This window comes from Cavia porcellus, unplaced genomic scaffold (genome assembly GCF_034190915.1).
Source record: "Cavia porcellus strain 051 isolate PalLab524CR breed Dunkin Hartley unplaced genomic scaffold, mCavPor4.1 scaffold_19, whole genome shotgun sequence".
Taxonomy (NCBI): Eukaryota; Metazoa; Chordata; class Mammalia; order Rodentia; family Caviidae; genus Cavia; species Cavia porcellus.
This window is the reverse complement of record NW_026947502.1, coordinates 40112524-40121157: the sequence shown is the minus strand read 5'-3', so window position 1 is coordinate 40121157 and position 8634 is coordinate 40112524. Positions and strand designations below refer to the sequence as shown.

The 8634-nt window shown below is 38.1% G+C and overlaps 1 non-coding gene across 1 annotated transcript; it reads left to right on the top strand.

Moving 5' to 3' along the window:
* Positions 1–4034: 4034 nt before the first annotated feature.
* Positions 4035–4156, top strand: LOC111757858 (small nucleolar RNA SNORA61). Its single transcript, XR_002792119.1, has one exon. It is a non-coding gene; the product is annotated as a small nucleolar RNA SNORA61 (small nucleolar RNA).
* The last annotated feature ends 4478 nt before the right edge of the window (positions 4157–8634 follow it).

The following is an 8634-nucleotide window of genomic DNA, read 5'->3' as shown; positions in this document are numbered from 1 at the left end:
GCCTTTGTGTAGGCCATTGCTTCCGGTCGGTCCTGCCTTTGGCTTCTGTTTGCCTTGCACAAGTCCACTGTCCAAGGCTGTCAAGGATCTCAACTTGTTTAAAGTTTATTCTCGGAACTCACTTCCAAAACTTGTTACAAGATTTTAAACCACATCGAAATGCCACAAAACAATTATAGCATTAAACTTAGCCTAAAGCAAACCAAATAATCTTCAACCTACTTGCCTTTTATTCAAGATACTAGATTCTGAAAAACCATTTAAGATATCTTACTTGAAAAAATACTGTTCGCTAGCCTTATAATAGTATTGGCTGAAATGAGATTGATTTTTATTGACCGTGAACCCTAAATTATCAAACAATCCAGTGCTGACTTATGTAAACAATACCCACTCCCTCTCCTAGATGCAAATTGCTATTCATCAGGAGAATAAATAAGATGAAGTCTATTTTCCTCACTTTCTGTATTCCTTTTCCAATTACATAGCATGGAGTTCTTACAAGTTTCCTACGTTTTTTCTTTCAATTTCTCTAGGTGCTAACATAACTTTTCGTTGGAAAAAAAAACCAGAATCTAGTCCAGATATAAAAATGTATAACTTTATTCTATTGTTCTCATTTTCCTTACATCTTTTTGTATAAAGTATCTACCTTTGTACGGCTAAAGCACAGTGTTTCTGATCTGAGTTCTGATTCCTAGACATGCTTTTGCAAATCTAAATGCCATCTGGAGATATGGTTACCAGGCAGGCTTTTGTTTCCTGCATTATGTGCTCCATCTTCAAAAATACCATTGATCTTGATATTCAAATCATCTACAAACCCTAGTTGAAACAGAAAGGTTGCTGACAGAAGAAAAAACTTCTCAGAAAACTAGATCTCTATTTTAGCCCCGGAAAAAACAACTACTTATTGAAAAACTTGAACTAAAGAAAATTTATTCAGAACACTGACAGTTCAGTCAGAATTGTTATTCTAACAGAAAAATATTTGAACTCTAGGCAAAGAAGTCGACCTCTATGCTTTTCCCCTTCAAACAGGTTATTGGGCTGTCAGACATTCAGATAGCTTTCCCCATCCCATGACAGCTTCTGCACAGGAGGTGACAGTCTGTCTACATGTGGCTGCTTGATGTAGTGTATGGCAAGAGGAACATCACTGTTTCACCACGCCTCTCAGATGTGACCAAGTACACTAATAAGGAGGGTAAAGTGTGTCCCGTCACCCACCAGCAGAGAGGAGTCCAAGGCAACACGTTTTTGTCTAAGAGATGATGGAAGCAGAGTATCTAGTTACTCTCAGATTCCTCCTTGCAGGTTACCTCGTGTTGGTTACCCGCATGAGCAGCGTTTCTATACTATTTCCTCACATGTCAGAGCTTTAGGAAGTCTTCCTAATCAACGAGGCATGAAAGAAGAAAGCTTGGGCAGTTGAGAGAATCATCAGTTATCAAGGTCAGTATCTATCGATTTTATTTTTGGGCACACTACCATTTGCTTGCTTTTGGGTCTTTTTCATCTTAAAGCCAATAAATAACCCTTACTGCTGATATAATCATCTTTATTTATTTATTTATTTTTTGTCTTTTTCCATTTTATCAGTACCGGGGATCGAACTCATGACTGCCTATTTGCAAGGCAGGCGCATATGCCGCTGAGCTAAATCCCCAGCCCCTATATCATCATCTTTATAAACATGCATTTGAGTGACTATCTCATGCAAATAGTGTTGGTTCTATACCAGGAATTCTCCTCCTTCCACTTGCACCATCCTTTAGAAGTCTCAGTTGAAGCTCACTGGCTGAGCTGTCTCGTGACTGTGTGTGGACATAGCCCAGTAAAGAGCACAAGTCCCAACTGGACACTGATCTCACAACAGAGATCTAGATTCTTCTCTGAATTTTTTCACATCTCATTTTAAAATCTGGGGAAGTTACTTAACATTTTTACTTTCCTCATCTTAATAACAAAGGGAATCAATTAAATTCTCCTTTGGGAATCCCTAGGGTTAAATCCTCAGTACCAGGAAAATAAAAAAAGACTTCTCAAACTTTACAGTTTAGTTACAGCAGAGTACACTGTTGGCTACCCTTTTAGTCTAAGGGCTTCTCATGATCAGGTACATTACCTGACCTTCAATTCTGGCCCCGATGCTGTGTTGTTTTTTGCCCTTGATTTTTGTTGTCTTCTTCTTTAGGGATTGGGCAAAATGCAGCCTCCTCTCTACCCAAAAGAGATCACAGAGGCCATTTTCCAGTTTCAGTCTGCAGACATTATCTTCCAAGCTTGATCGGTTGTTGCTCTTCGCTAAGTTCCAGAATATAACATTCAGAATGGTCTACTCATAAATAGGCAGAGTTCAAAGTGCACAGATTTTGAAAATAGAGTATGTTTTTGCTTTCAGACTACTCCACAGTGTTTATGTATCACCCCTCACTTTCCCATGGCCTTGCTATCCTTGTTGCTATTTAGAATAAAAACAACAAAACCAAGTAGACTAGACTGTTTCATTTCGGAATAAAGAAGGGGACCTGGAGAAGAATAAGGCTGTTTGTGTGCCCTCAGTGGGGTTCAGGGAGGAAGATCATTTGCCAAATGTTTTCCTAGAGTAGCAGTTTAGAATTTGTTTTGGTGTAAATTGAGACACAAGTTTGAAAATAAGAAGAGACTTCATAAAGCTTGCTCTTTGTATAACCACCTTGCTAAATAAACACTGAATTTGATCAATTCTGCTTTTCTAATTCCATTGGGCACTTGGGGGACCAGAAGGTGTTTTGCATTATGCAGAATTTGGTGTTCAGTTAAATGGAGAAGAGGGCTGCCTTCTGCACTAGGTCACAGTAAGTGACTACAGATGTTTATAGGACTATGTTGACAGTGTCAGCAGTGAAACCAGTGCCACACAGAGCGTGAGAAATTACAGGAGGCCAGGAAATAATTTATTTTGTTAACAATCTATTTCCCATCTGTAATTTGTGCCTGTTGAAGCTGAAAGTGTGCTCTGTTTTGAGCCTGTCCTTGTGCCCCCGCCTCACTGTCTGTCTCTTTTATTTGACAAAAATGCAACAGTGGAAGCCTTAAGTTAAGGTGCACATTATTAACAGCAGTCTTTGCAGTCTACTGGGGATTCATTTAATTTTCTCGGTCTGTGTTTTCACAATAGTTTCAGGATGCTGGGGTGAGATATAGTTCTTGTAAAAAATAGTTTAAACAGGTTAATTCATTTGGCTACCAGCAGGCTCGGAATACTTTTTTAAAAATTTAAATTCCAAAGAAAAATGTGACACATACCCTTGTCTGCATACACAAGCACAACCACACAACACACAAATATACAGTGTTGGGAGCAAGTTTGAGACTGGACAAGAGGCACTTTCTTATGTATAAATGAGGTTTTAATAAAACATCTTACTGTATGTTTAGTTTGGTCCATTTTTTTCATGGACGAGACATGTTAAATAAACATACATGTGCTCCTACAGAGTCTTTGTTTTTCAGTAATCACACTCTGCAAATTCTAGTGGAAATTAAGAGGTTGCTTTCTCTACATGTTAGAAGTGGGTGATTGTATTTTGTTTTACTTGTGTGATTATAGTTGATGCAGTCAGAAAATTCTTTGTCCTGACTTTCAGACTTTATGGGAACTCTGTTTCAATGCTGGATAGGTAGGAAGAGCTATAAATAATATGTGCTGTGGATGTGTTAATAAGTTATTCTTTTCTTATAGCTTTTCCAAGAAATCATTCTGAAGGAGAGGCAGGAGGACTAAGTCTTGCTGCTTTTAGAGCACACAAGAGGCAACTGACACTCAGAATAAAATGAAAATGTTTAATTTTTATATTTCTGATTCAGTTTGAAATGCAGATGAAAGTTGAAATTTTATTTATGGCTTAAAGGATATCAGGGCCCCAAAACAAATCACGAAGAGACATGGAAACCTAGTGGCAAATTTCATGCTAAAAATTTCATCATGTGTCGCATAGTGGTTATATTGTACTACTGCATGTACAATAGTCATTCAAAATATAGCTGAGACCCTCCAGTTCCCTTTCCTCTCAGATCTGAATGTTCGTCTTGGTGGCCATAAAGGAGGAAACAACACTGACGCTGGCCTCACAGCCTGCTACTCTGGCATGTGGGCTAGTTTCAAATTGGACCGAGTTAAAAACAAGAAAAACACAGTTGAAATTTTGCTGTGTGGTTAGGCCATTGGAAGAGCCTATGCAAAAATGTTATGTGTCAAAGCATGGGAAAAGTAGACTGCTCCGGGCATTTGGTGTTATCAAAGACACATTGACCTGTTGCAGAGGTTTTCCCTGACACTGAATTCCCCAGCTGGGCCATCTGAGAACTCAAGCTTTTCACACAAGACAAGGGTCAGGCGGAGTGCAAAGGATATTGCATTAGTGCACTCCGCAGTGTGGAGGGTTAGGGGGCAAGCGGCCTCAGGATTTCTCACGGCCCCCTAACGGCATCAACGCTGCAAAATAAGCTCAATTTAAAGCCCCTAGACTCCAACCAGTGATGAAATAGAGCCTTTTTTGCTGAGGATTCCATTTCAATAACACCTCAAATCTGTTTTTTGTCATTCTGATGTAGAAACCATACAGAGCCTCCAAAACACATAGGGAAAATATTTTAACTCCCAACCTACTAGCTGTGCAATACACTGAGTTCCTGTTTTCTGGAATTAAAGAATGCATTCTAAAGAACAACAGAGGTTTAGAATAAGAACTATTTTTTGAGGGAAACACAGCTCCTACCAGAGACAGACAGGAGGGGACCTGACAAGTGGGCTGCCCAAGGGCCACACTTTTCAGGGGTAGAGCACAACCACGTGGGTCCAACATGGGTTACAGCTATGATCAACCAATAAGATTATAAGCATAGTCACTTAGATAATATTAACCCAATGGGGAACATTTTTAGGAAGGGGTAAGTCAGAGTGTCGTGGTCACCCACCAAGGTGTCTGATGTCTGTCTAGACTTGTCACCTCTTATCTTAGGCCTAGTCATTCTGTCTTTATTTGGAGGCTTGGTCCCCAACAGATGCACTTCTGACCACACTTGAAACATTTTTTCATTTTTGCATTGACTCTCTCAAAGGCCCAATATTATCCCACCATCTCTACTATGTCTGCCTAAGTTAGAGTCTATAATACCTCTTCTTATCTCTAAAAGCACTCTGCACCTCTACCCATTACTCACAAACATTGAAAAACAAAGAGACAGATCTGGACCACTATTTTTGTTTGACTTGCAGTCTTGCCATCTGTTTACCTTCCCTAAAATATTACTTGATATTAATTAGATACATGATCCATTTTTTAGCACAGCTTCATAACTCAAAATTTTATGTCAAATAAAGAAACAGTAGGCACCAGAGAAGACAGTTTGGGCTTGGGGTGAACCTCTTCAAATACTATCACACACATAATCATCTTTGATTGCCCATTGATATGGGCAGAAATACCATGGACTCCAAAAATTTTAAAAAGTGCTTTGTTAGCTGAGTTCAGTGGTGACGCCCTCCCAGAAAAGCAGCCAGGGAAATGTACACCAAGCCAGGGCCTGCAGGGAGTTCTAAAGTAGCAAGCCTCAAGGGGAGGGGTCAGGGTCCCCATAAAAGGTAATTTGGTTTAGTTTTTTTTTTTTTTTTTTTTGTGTGTGTTTTTCATTTTTATCGGTACCGGGGATCGAACTCACGACCACCTGCTTGCAAGGCAGGTGCTTATTTAGTTTAGTTTTACAGGAACCAGGGAGGCAGGCAGGGGGTTGCATGGTGGGTATGTTACAAGGTTGCACCTTAACTGAAATTGCACAAGTTTTACAGGAAGAGAACAAGTTATAATAAATACAGCACATTTTGGGTTTTTGAGCTCATAACAGCCATGAATACATATTCAAATTTGACAGAGATGGAAAAGATGCAAAATAAATAAAACATGGCTTCTCATTAATTACATGTAGGACTGCATTTCTTGAAACCTATTTGGGTCATATATTCTCAGAATTAAAAACAATCATTTGAACAATGCAAGGAGACCTAATGACTCAAAGTGAATTAAAAATATTGAATAAAACATAAAATATTCATTATTATGGCCCTCAGATAATAAAGTGAGAGACAGTTGAATACTATAATAATACATGACTACTGGACTTAGACAAGCTGGGCTTTTATATGAGTTTTACTTTTTATTTGCTGGGTGATCTTAAAAACATCACTGAACCTCTCATAGCATTTCTTTCTTTGACTGTAAAATAGAAGTAGTTGTCCCAGGATCCTAATGAGATGATAAAGTGCAAGTCATTTAAATATGGAAAGTATGCTTGAATGTGAGACAGCATTAATAATAAGTAGTTCCCAATCTTTATATAAAAGAAACATTGAAATTAATTAAAAATCTATTAACTGTGGTATATGTAGCGGAAAGCAAAATGAACAGGGAGTAACAAAGCAAGCTTTTAAAATATAGGAACAATTATGTAAATAGCTTGAATTTATTGATGTAAAGCTACTTGATTTTAGCTTGAGTGGGTTTGTTAGACATATAATGTTATATTAATATATCTTAGTTAGTGGATTGATTTCATTTTCTATGTAATTTTTAAGACAGTATTAAACAGCCTATAGCTATGATATGGGCTATTAGAGAATCAGAATTACTTTATGCAAAAAAGTAACCATTTTGGGCAATGAGTGTAGAGAAAAGTATAATAATAAAAGAATTCTTAAGGTTATATTTTCCCATTCCATTGGACAGATTTAGAGAAAAATAAAAGTAATATCAACAACCTTAGGGAATGTACTGTCATTTCAAAGATTTACACATGAAGCTTCCTTTCCTAATATTATAAAGAAGAGAGAAGGGTAGTTTGTGACTTCTCTGAAGAAGGGTGTTAAAGTGGTGTGAAATATCCTTAGCTGAAAATAGAAAAGACACTTACCATTTATAAGGCTGGTGCTCTAAATATCTTTGACCAGAATACACAGAAACTAGTGACTAAATTTCATTGTAAAATATGTGATTTTTTGAAAACACTGTGAACATCCCTGGGCTTCCTGGCAGTATATATATAACCTAGGAGAAATAAGTAGAAATACAAATAGACTATTCCCGTGGCTATTTATAAAAGATGTTTTTAAGGAAGTCCATGAAGGGCTATAATTCATTATGGGACACCAACCAGAGGTAACAGGGACCTTCCTAGTAACCTCTAAATTGTGCATTATGTTTACTTTCTACAGAGGAACTCCTAATCACGTGTGACGGCTTGTAGATATGCTCCTACAGGAGGAGGTGAAAGGAACATTTCTGGAATTCACAATCAATGTGCTGGAAATTCAAGAGCCATTAGCATTATCTGGTTTAAACTTCCTGCTTTTGGTCAATGAGGCAAACAGACTAAAGTAGTTTATCTGAGTTCCATGGATTTTTATTGCCCCAAGCAAATGGTGTGAGGGTAATCAGCATTTGGTGAACATTCGTTATTTTCCGGGAGATTATACTTCTGCACCATAAAGGTCATTTGGGTATTATTATATCTACTTCACAGATGAGAATATTGAATTTTAACAAGGATAAGGAAATTTCCTAAGGTTCACGTGCTGGTGATTTGCAGTATTTGGACTCAGGATAATCTGATTTTTCTACTATGCCACACTCAGTCCTCAGAGCAATGGTCATTACAGATAAATTCACCTTACTTTTAGAGCACTTTTTAAAAATATAATTTTCTACTTCTCAAAGTGTTGAATATGTTTAGACAAGGTGAAAAGAGTAAGAAGGGTCAGAAGGGGAAAAGACTTCTATACAGATGAAGGACAATCAGCGCTAGGAAGAGGGCACTGAGCGGCAGGTGAATGTGGCAGGGTGAGAGTTGGTCGGTGAATTTACTACCTTTTGGGGTGACTAAGTGTCTCAAAGCCTAGAAAATGAAGCTGTACATTTATTAGGAAACCAAAGCAAATCCCAGTGACTCAAGAAGAAGACAGGGAAAATGAACTCTAACTCATAATAACTAATGGTGGTGAAGTCTTTCAATTTAGAACAGAAAGCAAAGCAAAACAGACACGCATACTCAGAAACTGAGCTGTTTTCTAGGGGTCTAAATCTAAACCAGAAATGAAATCCACCTTGGCTCATTAAACTCCATAAACAAGTGACTCCAACTGGGAAAGAAGGGCTAACAAAAAATTTTGTTTCCAACTTGTGTTCCACAGAAAACTTCTACAAGCATGCAAATAATTGCAGACATTTTCACCTACTAGATCTTTGCTTTTGGGGAGTCTCAGTTAAGAAACTTGGTAGGCTCTGTTCAACTCAGATTTTCTAGACTTTTGGTCAAGGACCAATTTTTCAGAGTCTTGTGTATTTGCTGAATGTGTGAAACAAAGTATTTCAAGTTGGTTTGGAAATATTGTTATAACTTGTAATTTTCCACAGATCACTCCACACCGTGTTCCTGTTCTGTATGCACCGTCCATCCCCCTTTTATCTGTTCCTTCTTAGATGGCTCATGAGGATAAGTTAACTGCCAACCTTGTACCTCCCCCACCCTTTTTATCATAGAAACATCCTGCACCTACCTCTCCACCTAACGCCCTGTTTTCTGAGATCACTGTGCTCC